Source organism: Heterodontus francisci, unplaced genomic scaffold (assembly GCF_036365525.1).
Source record: "Heterodontus francisci isolate sHetFra1 unplaced genomic scaffold, sHetFra1.hap1 HAP1_SCAFFOLD_726, whole genome shotgun sequence".
Classification (NCBI taxonomy): Eukaryota; Metazoa; Chordata; class Chondrichthyes; order Heterodontiformes; family Heterodontidae; genus Heterodontus; species Heterodontus francisci.
In genome coordinates, this window is record NW_027140691.1 from 185,241 (window position 1) to 202,285 (window position 17,045).

The window sequence follows — 17,045 nt, forward strand, 5'->3', positions numbered from 1 at the left end:
AAGGGTCAGTGTTAGAACCACTGTTTTTTTGCTATATATAAATGACTTGAATCTTGGAATACAGAGTAGAATTTCAAAATTTGCCAATGATACAAAACTTGGAGGAGTGGCAAACAGTGAGGATCATATGAACCGCCTGCAATAGGACATAGACAGGCTAGCAGAATGGGCAGACAAGTGGCAGATGGAATTTAATACAGACAAGTGTGAGGTGATGCATTTTGGCAGAAGGAATAGGGAGAGGCAATATAGACTTAATGGTGCAGTCCTAAATAGTATGCAGGAACAAAGGGACCTGGGGGTAATTGTGCATCGATCTTTGAAGGTGGTAGGACAAATTGAAAGTGTGGAGCAAACAATTGGGATCTTGGGCTTCATAAAAAGCAGGGAAATTATGTGGACCCTTTATAAAGCTCTGGTTAGGCCCAAACTAGAGTACGGCATCTAGTTTTGATCACCACACTATAGGAAGGATGTGAGGGTACCTGAGAGGGTGCAGAGGAAATTTACCAGAATGGTTCCAGGGATGAGGGATTTTATTTACAAGGTTAGGTTGGATAAGCTAGGGTTGTTCTCCCTGCAGCAAAGGAGATTGAGGGGAGATTTGATAGAGGTCTACAAGATTATGACAGGCTTAGATAAGGTAGACAAGAAAAAAAGTGTTCCCATTAACTAATAGTATAAGGACTAGGGGACACATTGAAGGTTTGTGGCAAGTGATGCAGGGGGAATGCGAGGAAGAACTTTTTTTTACGCAGCGAGTGGTAATGACCTGGAACTTGCTGCCCACGAGGGTGGTGAAAGCAGAGACAATGATTTCAAAAGGAAATTGGTTAGGCACATGAGGGAAATAAACTTGCAGGGTTACAGGAACAGAGCGGGAGTGTGGGTCTGACTGGATTGCTTCACAGAGAGCCAGCATGGACTTGATAGGCCAAATGGCCTTCTTCTATGCCATAAATGACTCAATGACCTGCCAGAGCCATTTCGTGACCATGGTCAGCTTCATTTAAATAATGTAGGAGGGCTCCCGGCAGCATTCCTGCATCCAGCTTGGTGCTGTCAGATTTAGACGACCGCAGTTGGTTACTATCAGAATCAGAAGTAGGAAACATTAAAGATATCTGGGGCTTGTGCTGCAGGTACAGAGCTACCAAATGTTTGGAAGTATTAACCCCAGTGCTGTTGACCCAAATCAGCACTTAGAGGAGTCCCTGTCTGAGCTACAGAGGAGAAGGCCATCCAAGGAAACTGTACAGACACAGTAGGGGGACACGACTATGACAGCAAGTGCCACCTCCACATCAGCCCATACAGGAATTCAGTGCCACAAGCAGTTCACTGACCTGGTTAAGTCAGGAAAGCTAAAGAAAGAAAAAACACACTTGCATTTATATAGCACCTTTCACAGCCTTAGGACATTCCAAAGCCCTTTACAGCCAATGAATTACTTTGGATTGTAGTAATCGCATAATGTAGGGAAATTGATTGTTGCCCTACCATTCAGAGTGCTGCTAGCTGACTAGTATGTTTCCACCTTTATAGAGGATGACGATGTTCTGGGACCTCAGGTCAGCTTTAAAAAGGTCAAGAGTAAGAGCTGAGAGACTTCTCCACCAAGTAGTGGATGGGGGGAGCTTTTTCTTGGAGAAACCCTGCAGAGTTGCACCCAAGAATATGGAATCAGGTGAACCAACTAGATCTAGGGTGATGGAAAGCTTTGATTCCAAACCAGGACTGATAGCACTCACTCAGACCCCTCAGGAAAATCTAGGGGAAGGAAAACTCTGATTCCAAAATAGAGTTGGATGGGCCATTAGTCAGGTAACAATCCTACAGTATCCATGCCTGATAATCATGGATGTACCACATCAACCTGGCAAGTTGGGAAATCTTTTGCCTAATTAATTGATGAATCAGTCATTTACGGAATAGAGGGAAGTGCAGTAGCTAATTTGTACAGATCAAAGTTCCACAAACAGTAAGGAGATAAATGGCCAGATAAGCTGTTTATTTTATTTTATTTGAGCGATATTGGCCAAGAAAGCAGAAGAACTTCCCTGCTCCTCTTCAAATAGAGCTATGCAATCTCAGTGAGAGTGATGCCATTGAGCCAAGTGTCAAGAGGAAATCTTTGTGATAGGTGGAACTCCTGCCACGCCAAAGGTGTAGTGGGATTCTACGAAACCAGAGAATTCCACCACATAGATATGTTTTTAGAAGCTGTAGTCACCTAGACAGAAAAATCATTTGTGCGGTGTAATTACTGTGTCATAACTATGTAACAACCCAGTCTCCCTACACAAGTATTCACATCATGCCATTTGATATTAAAATATTAGGTTTTTCATTATTGTCACTTGCCAAAACAGTCTGTTATCTTGATATTTGATTAATTTATTGTTCCCTTTAAAAGTTAGGAACTGTCAAAGGGTGGTGGAGACAGATTCAATTGAAGCATTCAAAAGTTATATGAAAAGGAAGAATGTGCAGGGTTACAGGGAGAAGGCGGGTGAATGGAACTGAGGGAACAGCTCTTTCAGAGAGCATGATGGGCTGAATGACCTCCTTCTGCACTGTAACGATTCTGTGAGTTTAAAGTGCACTGCACCCACTGCACCTGCATTATGTCAATTCCTTTCAGTTAGCACAAAAATCTCTATCACAAGTTGTCATTGAATGTACCACAAGGGTATATGTCAAGAAACTGAAAAAGTTGCTGGAGAAGAGTTAATTAGACTATTGGCATCCTTTAAGTTATGTGGTGCTTTTTTTCTACTAAAGAAGCTAAGACTGAGAATATAAAGAGGTCTTGAACAGGATTTCCTCACTTCCTCACACCCCACTTCTTGGAAGAACTCTATCCCATTTTCCTAGTTTCTCCATCTTTGTCACATCTGTTCTGAGAATGCAACCTTCCATGCCAGCACTTTCAACAAGTCCTCCTTTTTCTTCAACTGAGGATCCACCCTCAACCATGTCCAATCTATTTCATGCACTCCTGCTCTCACCCCTTCCAGATAGGGTTCCCCTTGTCCCCACCTTCCACCCCACCAGCCTCTACATTCAATGGACCATCCTCCACCATTTCCGTCATCTCCAGTGTGATGTTGCCACCAAACACATCTTCCCCTTCACTCCCCTTTCAACATTCGGAAGGGATCATTCCCTCCATGACAACCTGGTCCACTCCAGTTAACATCAACACTCTCTCCCCTTCCTACGGCAGCTTTCCATGTAAGAGCAGGAGATGCAACACCTGCCCTTTTACCTCCTCCCTTCTCACTATCCAGGTGAAACAGTAATTAACCTTTACTTCTGCTCACAATGTGGTCTCCCCTACATTGGGGAGACCAAATGCAGACTGGGTGACCACTTTGTAGAACACCTCCGTACAGTCTACAAGCATGAACCCGAACTTCCAGTCGCCTGTCATTTTAATTTTTCACCTTGCTCCCACTCTGACCTATCTGCCCTCGGCCACCAGCAGTGTTCCAATGAGACTCAAGGAACAGCGCCTCATCTTTTGACAGGGTACTTTCCAGCCTTCTGAATTCAACACAGAGTCTAATAATTTTAGATTGTAATTCCTGCCCCCATTTTGTTTCCTTTTTCCTTCCTGGTATTATTTTCTCTCTTTGTTTCTTTTTCCTTTTTTTTTGCCTTCGAACGGCAGCTGTTTATGATCCTGCCATTCACAACCTATTTAACCTCTCCAACATTCCACCCTATCACAGACCTTCCTTTTTGTTCTTTTACCCTCCCTCCCCGCTTTCACTTGCTCAAAACCGATTACATAGAATATAAGAGCAGGGAGGTTGTGGTGGAGCTGTATAAAATGCTAGTTAGGCCACAGCTGGAGTACTGTGTCAGTTCTGGGCACCACACTATAGGAAGGATGTGATTGCACTCAAGAGGGTGCAGAGCAGATTCACCAGGATGTTGCCTGAGCTGGAGCATTTCAGCTACGAAGAGAGACTGGATAGGCTAGGGTTGTTTTCCTTAGAGCAGAGAAGGATGAGGGGGGACATGATTGAGGTATACAAAATTATGAGGGGCATTGATAGGTTAGATAGGAAGAAACTTTTTCCCTTAGCGGAAGGATCAATAACCAGGGAGCATATATTTAAGGTAAGGGGCAGGAGGTTTAGAGGGGATTTCAGGAAAAAAAATTTCAGCCAGAGGGTGGTTGGAATCTGGAACGCACTGCCTGAAGTGCTGGCAGAGGCAGGAACCCTCACAACATTTAAGAAGTATTTAGATAAGCACTTGAAACGCCACAGCGTAAAAGGCTACAGGCCAAGTGCTGGAAAATGGGACTAGAATAGTTAGGTGCTTGATCGCCAGCATAGACATGATGGGCCGAAAGGCCTGTTTCTGTGCTGTATAACTATATGACTCTATATTTCTACCTTTTCCCAGGTCTGATGATGAAAGCTAACACTGTTTTTTCTCTCCACAGATGCTGCCAGACCTGATGAGTACCTCAAGCAGTTTCTGTTTTTATTTCAGATTTCCAGCATTTGTAGTATTTTGCTTTTGTCTTTAACAGGATTTTTCATTGCCGTTTCACAATGTTGCCTTGGATAGTGCTTTGCAAAGTCACTTTGACTTTGTGTGCATGACTTGCCAAACAAATAACAATGGTGACAATTTTAAGCTGTAGCTAATCTGATCTATGTACTGGTACTGTTATTTCTTCGACCAAAGGCTTTGACAGCAGCACAAAGTTTAAGTGCAACCAACACAATTTAAGTTGTTCACCAAGTCTGGCTAACATCCCTGTGAGTTAGCAAAAATACACTTCACTATGGGGTACAAGTCTGTGAAGTAATGCAAGATTGTTTGAAACAAGAAAATGGTGTTTCAGAAACTTGAACATGTGGAATCTCTCCTTGGAGCAGCATATAACCCACATGGCTGGATTAAAAACAATTTGAGATTAGAATTAGAATATTACAGCGCAGTACAGGCCCTTCGGCCCTCGATGTTGCGCTGACCTGTGAAACCATCTGACCTACACTATTCCATTTTCATCCATATGTCTATCCAATGACCACTTAAATGCCCTTAAAGTTGGAGAGTCTACTACTGTTGCAGGCAGGGCGTTCCACGCCCCTACTACTCTCTGAGTAAAGAAACTATCTCTAACATCTGTCCTATATCTATCACCCCTCAACTTAAAGCTATGTCCCCTCGTGTTTGCCATCACCATCCGAGGAAAAAGACTCTCACTAACCACCCTATCTAACCCTCTGATTATCTTATATGTCTCCTCCTCCTTCTCTCCAACGAAAACAACCTCAAGTCCCTCAGCCTTTCCTCGTAAGACCTTCCCTCCATACCAGGCAACATTCTAGTAAATCTCCTCTGCACCCTTTCCATAGCTTCCACATCCTTCCTATAATGCGGTGACCAGAACTGCACGCAATACTCCAGGTGTGGCCTCACCAGAGTTTTGTACAGCTGCAGCATGACCTCGTGACTCCGAAACTCGACCCCCCTACTAATAAAAGCTAACACACCATATGCCTTCTTAACAGCCCTATTAACCTGGGTAGCAACTTTCAGGGATTTATGTACCTGGACACCAAGATCTCTCTGTTCATCTACACTACCAAGAATCTTCCCATTAGCCCAGTACTCTGCATTCCTGTTACTCCTTCCAAAGTGTATCACCTCACACTTTACCGCATTAAACTCCATTTGCCATCTCTCAGCCCAGCTCTGCAGCCTATCTATGTCCCTCTGTACCCTACAACATCCTTCGGCACTATCCACAACTCCACCGACCTTCGTGTCATCCGCAAATTTACTAACCACCCTTCTACACCCTCTTCCAGGTCATTTATAAAAATGACAAACAGCAGTGGCCCCAAAACAGATCCTTGCGGTACACCACTAGTAACTAAACTCCAGGATGAACATTTGCCATCAACCACCACCCTCTGTCTTCTTTCAGCTAGCCAATTTCTGATCCAAAGCTCGAAATCACCTTCAACCCCATACTTCCGTATTTTCTGCAATAGCCTACCGTGGGGAACCTTATCAAACGCCTTACTGAAATCCATATACACCACATCCACTGCTTTACCCTCATCCACCTGTTTGGTCACCTTCTCGAAAAACTCAATAAGGTTTGTGAGGCACGACCTACCCTTCACAAAACCGTGCTGACTATCGCTAATGAACTTATTCTTTTCAAGATGATTATAAATCCTGTCTCTTATAACCTTTTCCAACATTTTACCCACAACCGAAGTAAGGCTCACAGGTCTATAATTACCAGGGCTGTCTCTACTTCCCTTCTTGAACAAGGGGACAACATTTGCTCTCCTCCAGTCTTCCGGCACTATTCCTGTCGACAATGACGACATAAAGATCAAGGACAAAGGCTCTGCAATCTCCTCCCTGGCTTCCCAGAGAATCTTAGGATAAATCCCATCTGGCCCAGGGGACTTATCTATTTTCACACTTTCCAAAATTGCTAACACCTCCTCCTTGTGAACCTCAATCCCATCTAGCCTAGTAGTCTGAATCTCAGTATTCTCCTCGACAACATTTTCTTTCTCTACTGTAAATACTGACGCAAAATATTCATTTAACGCTTCCCCTATCTCCTCTGATTCCACACACAACTTCCCACTACTATCCTTGATTGGCCCTAATCTAACTCTAGTCATTCTTTTATTCCTGATATACCTATAGAAAGCCTTAGGGTTTTCCTTGATCCTATCCGCCAATGACTTCTCGTGTCCTCTCCTTGCTCTTCTTAGCTCTCCCTTTAGATCCTTCCTGGCTAGCTTGTAACTCTCAAGCGCCCTAACTGAGCCTTCACGTCTCATCCTAGCATAAGCTTTCTTCTTCCTCTTGACAAGAGCTTCAACTTCTTTAGTAAACCACGGCTCCCTCGCTCGACAACTTCCTCCCTGCCTGACAGGTACATACTTATCAAGGACACGCAGTGGCTGCTCCTTGAATAAGCTCCACACTGGTCAGTAAGGGATGCTGAATATACTCACCACTGTATTCATATTTCTTCATAATCAAAATTACTGTAGTGATGATTGTTATATGTACAAACATGGCGACCAGAATAGGTAACCCTGCCAAACACAAGAATATTAATAAGGAGTTAAGTAGAAACAATATTCATTTTCTGTACGCATGTCAAGATTACTGAATACAAACAAGTTAATGAATACATTGTATTCTTTTTCACAAAAGAGAGGGACGATACAGACATTACAATCAGGGAGGAGCAGTGTGAAATATAGTGAGAGAGGGAGAATTAACGGGTCTAACATCTTTGAAAATGGATAAATTCCCAGGCCTGGACAAAATGGATCCCAGGCTCTTGAAGGAAAGAAAAAGAAATAGCAGAGACATGGACCTTCATTTTCCAATCTTCTCTGGCTACAGGTGTTGTGCCAGAGGACTGGAGGACAGCTAACGTTGTACCATTGTTTAAAAAAGGAGAAAGGGACAGACTGAGTAATTACAGGCCAGTCAGCCTAACCATGGTGACGGGAAAATTACTGGAAAAAATTATGGCAGACAGGATAAATCTTCATTTAGAAAGACATGGATTAATCAAAGACAGTCAGCATGGATTTGTTAAGGGAAGGTGTGTCTGATTAACATTGAATGTTTTGAGGAGTTAACAAGGATGGTCGATAAGGGTAGTGCATTTGATGTAGTCTATATGGATGTTAACAAGGCTTTTGATAAGGTTCCACATGGCAGACTGGTCACAAAAGTAAAAGGCTATGGGATCCAAAGCAAAGTGGCAAGTTCAATCCAAAATTGGCTCAGAAGCAGGAAGCAAAGGGCAATGGTCAACGGGGGGTTTTGTGACTGGAAGACTGTTTCCAGAGGGGTTCTGCAGGGCTCAGTACCAGGTCCCTTGCTTTTTGTGGTATATATCAATGATTTGGATCGAATGTAGGGGGTATGATGAAGAAATTTTCAGATGGTACAAAAATTGTCCATGTAGTTGATAATGGAAATAGCTGCAGATGGCAGGAAGATATCAATGGACTGGTCAGGTGACAGAACAGTGGCAAAGAAAGTTCAAACTGGAGAAATGTGAGGTAATATATTTGGGGGAGGCTAACAAGGCAAGAGAATACACAATAAATAGTCGGTACCAATGACATAGCTAGGAAAAGGGATGAGGACCTGAAAAGCGAATATAGGGAGTTAGGTTGGTAGCTAATAGGCAGGACGAGCAGAGTAGTAATCTCAGGATTGATACTGGTGCCACGTGCTAGTGAGGCTAGAAACAGAGAGCGAGTGCAGCTGAACAGGTGGCTACAGAGCTGGTGTAGGAGGGAGGGCTTCAGATATGTGGATCATTGGGATACCTTCTGGGGAAGGCGGGACCTGTACAAGAAGGACGGGTTGCATCTGAACTGGAGGGGCACCAATATCCTGGGCGGGAGGTTTGCTAGAGCTCTTCGGGAGGGTTTAAACTAGTTTGGCAGGGGGATGGGAACCGGAGCTACGGATCAGTGGATGGGGTAGCTGTTGAACAGGCAGATACAGAGTGCAGAGAGTCTGTGAGGAAGGTTAGACAGTTGACAGGGCAAAGTTGCAGCCAGTATGATGGGTTGAAGTGTGTCTATTTTAACGCAAGAAGTGTCAGGAATAAGGGTGATGAACTTAGAGCATGGATCAGTACTTGGAGCTACGATGTTGTGGCCATTACGGAGACTTGGACATCACAGGGGCAGGAATGGATGTTGGATGTTCCGGGGTTTAGATGTTTCAAAAGGAATAGGGAGGGAGGTAAAAGAGGTGGGGGAGTGGCATTGCTAATCAGGGACAGTATCACAGCTGCAGAAAGGGAGGTCGTCGAGAAGGGTTTGTCTACTGAGTCAGTATGGGTGGAAGTCAGAAACATGAAAGGAGCAGTCACTTCAATGGGAGTTTTCTATAGACCCCCCAATAGCAACAGAGACACGGAAGAACAGATTGGGAGGCAGATTTTGGAAAGGTGCAGAAGTAACAGGGTTGTTGTCATGGGTGACTTCAACTTCCCTAATATTGATTGGAACCTCCTTAGTGCAAATAGTTTGGATGGAGCAGATTTTGTCAGGTGTGTCCAGGAAGGTTTCCTGACTCAATATGTAGATAGGCCGATTAGAGGGGAGGCTATGTTGGATTTGGTGCTTGGCAACAAACCAGGCCAGGTGGCAGATCTCTCGGTGGGAGAGCATTTCGGTGATAGTGATCACAACTCCCTAACCTTTACTATAGTCATGGAGAGGGATAGGAGCAGACGGGATGGGAAAATATTTAATTGGGGGAGGGGGAATTACAATGCTATTAGACAGGAACTGGGGAGCTTAAATTGGGAACAGATGTTCTCAGGGAAATGCACGACAGAAATGTGGAGGTTGTTTAGGGAGCACTTGCTGCGACTGCTGGATAGGTTTGTCCCGATGAGACAAGGAAGGGATGGTAGGGTGAAGGAACCTTGGATGACAAGAGATGTGGAACAGCTAGTCAAGAGGAAGAAGGAAGCTTACTTAAGGTTGAGGAAGCAAGGATCAGAAAGGGCTCCAGAGGGTTACAAGGTAGCCAGGAAGGAACTGAAGAATGGACTGAGGAGAGCTAGAAAGGGACATGAAAAAGTCTTGGCGGGTAGGATTAAGGAAAATCCCAAGGCGTTCTACACTTATGTGCGGAACAAAAGGATGGCCAGAGTAAGGGTAGGGCCGATCAGGGATAGTGGAGGGAACTTGTGCCTGGAGTCGGAGGAGGTAGGGGAGGTCCTTAATGAATACTTTGCTTCAGTATTCACTAGTGAGAGGGACCTTGTCGTTTGTGAGGACAGCGTGAAACAGGCTGATATGCTCGAACAGGTTGATGTTAAGAAGGAGGATGTGCTGGAAATTTTGAAAGACACGAGGATAGATAAGTCCCCGGGGCCAGACGGGATATATCCAAGGTTATTACGGGAAGCGAGGGAAGAGATTGCCGCGCCTTTGGCGATGATCTTTGCGTCCTCACTGTCCACTGGAGTAGTACCAGATGATTGGAGGGTGGCAAATGTTATTCCCTTGTTCAAGAAAGGGAATAGGGATAACCCTGGGAATTACAGACCAGTCAGTCTTACGTCGGTGGTAGGCAAATTATTGGAGAGGATTCTGAGAGACAGGATTTATGATTATTTGGAAAAGCATAGTTTGATTAGAGATAGTCAGCATGGCTTTGTGAGGGGCAGGTCATGCCTCACAAGCCTTATTGAATTCTTTGAGGATGTGACAAAACACATTGAAGAAGGAAGAGCAGTGGATGTGGTGTATATGGATTTTAGCAAGGCGTTTAATAAGGTTCCCCATGGTAGGCTCATTCAGAAAGTAAGGAGGCAAGGGATTCAGGGAAATTTGGCTGTCTGGATACAGAATTGGCTGGCCCATAGAAGACAGAGGGTGGTAGTAGATGGAAAGTATTCAGCCTGGAGCTCGGTGACTAGTGGTGTTCCGCAGGGATCTGTTCTGGGACCTCTGCTCTTTGTGATTTTTATAAATGACTTGGATGAGGAAGTGGAAGGCTGGGTTAGCAAGTTTGCCGATGACACGAAGGTTGCTGGAGTTGTGAATAGTGTGGAAAGCTGTTGTTGGTTGCAACGGGACATTGACAGGATGCAGAGCTGGGCTGAGAAGTGGCAGATGGAGTTTAACCTGGAAAAGTGTGAAGTGATTCATTTTGGAAGGTTGAATTTGAATGCAGAATACAGGCTTAAAGACAGGATTCTTGGTAGTGTGGAGGAACAGAGGGATCTTGGGGTCCATGTCCATAGATCGCTCAAAATTGCCACCCAAGTTGATAGGGTTGTTAAGAAGGCGTATGGTGTGTTGGCTTTCATTAACAGGGGGATTGAGTTTAAGAGCCGCGAGGTTATGCTGCAGCTCTATAAAGCCCTGGTTAGACCACACTTGGAATATTGTGTTCAGTTCTGGTCGCCTCATTATAGGAAGGATGTGGAAGCTTTAGAGAGGGTGCAGAGGAGATTTACCAGGATGCTGCCTGGACTGGAGGGCATGTCTTATGAAGAAAGATTGAGGGAGCTAGGGCTTTTCTCATTGGAGCGAAGAAGGATGAGAGGTGACTTGATAGAGGGGTACAAGATGATGAGAGGCATAGATAGAGTGGATAGTCAGAGACTTTTTCCCAGGGTGGAAAGGGCTATCACCAGGGGGCATAATTTTAAGGTGATTGGAGGAAGGTTTCGGGGAGATGTCAAAGGTAGGTTCTTTACACAGAGAGTGGTGGGTGCGTGGAATGCACTGCCAGCAGTGGTAGTAGAAGCAGATACATTAGGGGCATTTAAGCGACTCTTGGATAGGTACATGGATGGCAGTAGAATGAAGGGTAGGTAGTTAGTTTGATCTTAGAGTAGGTTAAATGTTCGGCACAACATCGTGGGCCGAAGGGCCTGTACTGTGCTGTACTGTTCTATGTTCTATAGAGTGGATAGCCAGAGCCTTTTTCCCAGGGCGGAAAGGGCTATCACCAGGGGGCATAATTTTAAGGTGATTGGAAGAAGGTTTCGGGGAGATGTCAGAGGTAGGTTCTTTACACAGAGAGTGCTGGATGCGTGGAATGCACTGCCAGCGGTGGTAGTAGAAGCAGATACATTAGGGACATTTAAGCAACTCTTGGATAGGTACATGGATGATAGTGGAATGAAGGGTATGTAGGTAGTTTGATCTTAGAGTAGGTTAAAGGGTCGGCACAACATTGTGGGCCGAAGGGCCTGTAATGTGCTGTACTGTTCTATGTTCTGTGGATGCTGAGAAGTGTAGAGGAACAGGATCTTGGCGTGCATGTCCACAGATCCCTGAATGTGGCTAGACAGGTAGATAAGGTGATCAAGAAGGCTTACCAGATACTTGCCTTTATTAGCCGAGGCATAGAATATAAGAGGTGGGAGGTTAGGTGGTGGCGTAATGGTATTATCACTGGACTAGTAACCCAGAGACCCAGGGTATCCCTCTGGGGACATGGGTTCGAATCCCACCACAGCAGAAGGTGGAATTTGAACTTAATTTTAAAAAATCTGGAATTAAAAACTAGTCTAATGATGGCCATGAAACCACTGTCGATTGTTGTAAAAACCCATCAGGTTCACTAATGTCCTTTAGGGAAGGAAATCTGCTGTCCTTACCTGGTCTGGCCTACATGTGACTCCAGACCCACAGCAATGTGGTTAACTCTTACATGCCATCTGAAATGGCCTAGCAAGCCACTCAGTTGTCCCTAACCGCTACGAAGTCTACAAAGAGGAATGAAACCGGAAGGACCACCCGGCATCGACCTAGGCACCGGAAACGACAACGGCAAACCCAGCCCTGTCGACCCTGCAAAGTCCTCCTTACTAACATCTGGGGGCTTGTGCCCAAGTTGGGAGAGCTGTCCCACAGACTAGTCAAGCAACAGCCTGACATAGTCATACTCACGGAATCATACCTAACAGACAATGTCCCAGACACTGCCATCACCATCCCTGGGTACGTCCTGTCCCACCGGCAAGACAGACCCAGCAGAGGTGGTGGCACAGTGGTATACAGTGGGGAGGGAGTTGCCCTGGGAGTCCTCAACATTGACTCCGGACCTCATGAAGTCTCATGGCATCAGGTTAAATATGGGCAAGGTAACCTCCTACTGATTACCACCTACCGCCCTCCCTCAGCTGATGACTCAGTATTCCTCCATGTCGCACGCCACTTGGAGGAAGCACTGAGGATGGCAAGGGCACAAAATGTACTCTGGGTGGGGGACTTCAATGTCCATCACCATGAGTGGCTCGGTAGCACCATTACTGACCGAGCTGGCCGAGTCCCAAAGGACATGGCTGCTGGACTGGGTCTGCGGCAGGTGGTGGGGGAACCAACACGAGGGAAGAACATACTCGACCTCGTCCTCACCAATCTGCCTGCCGCGGATGCATCTGTCCATGACAGTATTGGTGGGAGTGACCACTGCACAGTCCTTGTGGAGACTAAGTCCCGCCTTCACATTGAGGATACCGTCCATCATGTTGTGTGGCACTATCACCGTGCTGAATGGGATAGATTTCGAACGGATCTAGCAATGCAAAACTGGGCATCCATGAGGCGCTGTGGGCCATCAGCAGCAGCAGAATTGTACTCAACCACAATCTGTAACCTCATGGCCCGGCATATCCCCACCCTACCATTACCATCAAGCCAGGAAACCAACCCTGGTTCAATGAAGAGTGCAGGAGGGCATGCCAGGAGCAGCACCAGGCATACTTCAAAATGAGGTGTCAACCTGGTGAAGCTACAACCCAGGACCATCTGCGTGCCAAACTGCGTAAGCAGCATGCGATAGACAGAGCGAAGCGATCCCATAACCAACGGATCAGATCTAAGCTCTGCAGTCCTGCCACATCCAGCCGTGAATGGTGGTGGACAATTAAACAACTAACTGGAGGAGGTGGCTCCACAAATATCCCCATCCTCAATGATGGGGGAGCCCAGCACATCAGTGCGAAAGATAAGGCTGAAGCATTTGCAACAATCTTCAGCCAGAAGTGCCAAATTGATGATCCATCTCGGCCTCCTCCTGAAGTCCCCAGCATCACAGATGCCAAACTTCAGCCAATTCGATTCACTCCACGTGATATCAAGAAACGACTGAAGGCACTGGATACTGCAAAAGCTATGGGGCCTGACAACATGTCGGCAATAGTACTGAAGACCTGTGCTCCAGAACTTGCCGCGCCCCTAGCCAAGCTGTTCCAGTACAGCTACAACACTGGTATCTACCCTGCAATGTGGAAAATTGCCCAGGTATGTCCTGTACACAAAAAGCAGGACAAATCCAACCCGGCCAACTACCACCCCATTAGCCTACTCTCAATCATCAGTAAAGTGATGGAAGGTGTCATCAACAGTGCCATCAAGCGGCACTTGCTGAGCAACAACCTGCTCAGTGATGATGAGTTTGGGTTCCGCCAGGGCCACTCAGCTCCTGACCTCATTACAACCTTGGTTCAAACATGGACAAAAGAGCTGAACTCAAGAGGTGAGGTGAGAGTGACTGCCCTTGACATTAAGGCAGCATTTGACCGAGTATGGCATCAAGGAGCCCTAGCAAAACTGAAGTCAATGGGAATCAGGGGGAAAACCCTCCGCTGGCTGGAGTCATACCTAGCGCAAAGGAAGATGGTTGTGGTTATTGGAGGTCAATCATCTGAGCTCCAGGACATCACTGCAGGAGTACCTCAGGGTAGTGTCCTAGGCCCAACCATCTTCAGCTGCTTCACCAATGACCTTCCTTCAATCATAAGGTCAGAAGTGGGGATGTTCGCTGATGATTGCACAATGTTCAGCACCATTCGCAACTCCTCAGATACTGAAGCAGTCTGTGTAGAAATGCAGCAAGACCTGGACAATATCCAGGCTTGGGCTGATAAGTGGCAAGTAACATTTGCGCCACACAAGTGCCAGGCAATGACCATCTCCAACAAAAGAGAATCTAACCATCTCCCCTTGACATTCAACGGCATTACCATCGCTGAATCCCCCACTATCAACATCCTAGGGGCTCCCATTGACCGAAAACTGAACTGGAGTAGTCATATAAATACCGTGGCTACAACAGCAGGTCAGAGGCTAGGAATCCTGAGGCGAGTAACTCACCTCCTGACTCCCCAAAGCCTGTCCACAATCTACAAGGCACAAGTCAGGAGTGTGATGGAATACTCTCCACTTGCCTGGATGGGTGCAGCTCCAACAACACTTAAGAAGCTCGACACCATCCAGGCGTCCCGCTTGATTGGCACCCCATCTACAAACATTCACTCCCTCCACCACCGACTCACAGTGGCAGCAGTGTGTACCATCTACAAGATGCACTGCAGCAATGCACCAAGGCTCCTTCGACAGCAACTTCCAAACCCGCGACCTCTACCAACTAGAAGGACAAGGGCAGCAAATACATGGGAACACCACCACCTGCAAGTTCCCCTCCAAGTCACACACCACCCTGACTTGGAATTATATCGCCGTTCCTTCACTGTCGCTGGGTCAAAATCGTGGAACTCCCTTCCTAACAGCACTGTGGGTGTACCTACCCCACATGGACTGCAGCGGTTCAAGAAGGCAGCTCACCACCACCTTCTCAAGGGCAATTAGGGATGGGCAATAAATGCTGGCCTGGCCAGCGACGCCCACATTCCGTGAATGAATAAAAAAACACTGGTCGGCCACAGCTGGACTGTGTGCAGTTCTGGTCGCCGCACTATTTGAAAGATGTGATTGCACTGGAGAGGGTACAGAGGAGATTTGCAAGGATGTTGCCTGGACTGGAGAATTTTATGAGGAAAGATGTGTTCTTGTTAATAAAAACATCAAGGGTTACGGAGATATTGCAGGAAAATGGTGTTGATGTAGAAGATCAGCCATGATCTCAATGAATGGAAGAGTAGGCTCGAAGGGCTGAATGACCTAAAGACCTGCTCGAGTATGCAATTGAAAGCCAACCTATGCCCGACAGAACCACATCCGACCCGACCCCGACCCGGCCCAAGTCCTTTGATTTTGTTTCCCGCGCCCAACCCGACCACTGGAATGAAGTTGATTATATTAAAGAGGTTGTGCTCTATCTTGGATGGAATCGCTCACTGCAGATTAGTGCAGAGTCCGGATGTATGTTTCCTGCCTTGACGTCCTGCCTGTTCAAATTTAGAAGCTTTTCCCTCCCTGACCAAAAGGCAGCACTGTGTCCGACCCAGCGCGAATGCTGGACACGGAAGAGAGACCCGACCCGAATCCAACACGGGTCGGGTAGCCATGCTCCAGAATGGCCTACTCCTGCTCCTCGTTCTTGTGTTCTTGATATGATGAGCGAGGGTTGTTTTCTTTGGAACAGAGGACGCTTAGGGGAGGCCTAACTGAAATGTATAAAATTATGAAGGGCTCAGATAGAGTGGATTGGAAGGCCATATTCCCCTTGGTTGAGGGATCCACAACCATGGTGCATAAATTTAGGGTAAGAGGTAGGAGGTTTAGAGGTGATCTGAGGGGAAATTTTTTCTCCCAGTGGGTGGTGAGAATCTGGAACTCGCTGCCTCAAAGGGTGGTTGAGGCAAAAAATCCTCATAATATTTAAAAAGTACTTTGATAGGCATTTGAAGTACTGGAACCTACAAGGAGACAGACCAAGAGCTGGAAAGTGGGATTAGGCTGGATTGTCGACCAGCTACTTGTCGACCAGCGTGGTCATGATGGGCAGAATGGCCTCGTTCTGTGTTGTAAATTTCTATGACTCTATGATCTAATTTCAGCAAACATCTAGTCTTGGAACATACCACTTATGAAGACAGACTGTATAAACTTGGCTTGTATTCCCTTGAGTATAGAGATCAAGGTGATTAAAAGGTTAAAATTGGAATTCTCTACACCAGGGTTGTGGATGCTCCATCATTTAAGGCTGGGATAGATAGATTTTTGGTCTTGCTGGGAGCGGGCAGGAAAGTGGATTTGAAGCCCAAGATCAGCCATGATCGTATTGAATGGCGGAGCAGGCTCGATGGGCCAGATGGTCTACTTCTGCTTCTATTTCTTGTGTTCTTGTAAAAGGATTCATTAGATAGCAAGAAGCTATCTCCTCTAGTGAGGGAATCCAGAACAAGGGAACATAATCTTAAAATTAGAGCTGGACTGGGCCATCTAGGAAGGAAATCAGGAAACACTTTTTCACAGAAAGGGTAGTAGAAATCTGGAATTCCTTCCTCTAAACGGCTGTGGAAGCTGGTCAATTGGAGCTTTTAAAACAGAGTTCTTTTGATTTTTGTCTATGAATATGGAGGTATGTCTAGTAAATGGAGTGGAGGAATTGACCTGTTCCTGAGTCTGAATCTGCTCCATAGGATCAAAGGGGGAAATTCAGAACACAAGTAACAGAATAAATGAGTCAAAAGAGAGCTGAGGATGTACTCACAAGCACACAAGAATTAAGAGCAGGAGTAGGCCATTCGGCCACTGGAGCCTGCTCCGCCACTCGAT